General features: G+C 32.0%; 1 protein-coding gene across 1 annotated transcript in view; it reads right to left on the bottom strand.

The window, feature by feature from the left end:
- Positions 1-306, bottom strand: part of LOC119591263 (ectonucleoside triphosphate diphosphohydrolase 5-like) — a gene marked incomplete in the record, with an annotated part of 23392 nt that overhangs the window by 11149 nt on the left and 11937 nt on the right.

Here is a 306-nt window from a genome sequence, read left to right as displayed (position 1 = left end):
TAAACTCCTAGTTCTATCACTAATGTACATTCACCTCATTAACCTGTCACTCAACATGTCACACACATTCACAGGCATAAACCACATTACCCCTTTAAGCAATGATAATTAAGGCAATATATATGTAATGTTGTTTTCATTCATAATCTAAGGAATATGTACAAAAATCAGAGTTTTTCATTGATGTATGATGATTTGCAGGTTAATGGAATGCATCTTCTGTTAGAAGTTAATAACTTGTAAGGCCTGTCATACTTTGGTCAAAACTGAGCCCTTTCTTCATTTTCCTCTTATGTTATTTTTAAA

The sequence above is a fragment of the Penaeus monodon genome, chromosome 28, assembly GCF_015228065.2.
Source record: "Penaeus monodon isolate SGIC_2016 chromosome 28, NSTDA_Pmon_1, whole genome shotgun sequence".
NCBI classification, from domain to species: domain Eukaryota; kingdom Metazoa; phylum Arthropoda; class Malacostraca; order Decapoda; family Penaeidae; genus Penaeus; species Penaeus monodon.
This window is presented reverse-complemented; position numbering and strand designations above follow the sequence as displayed.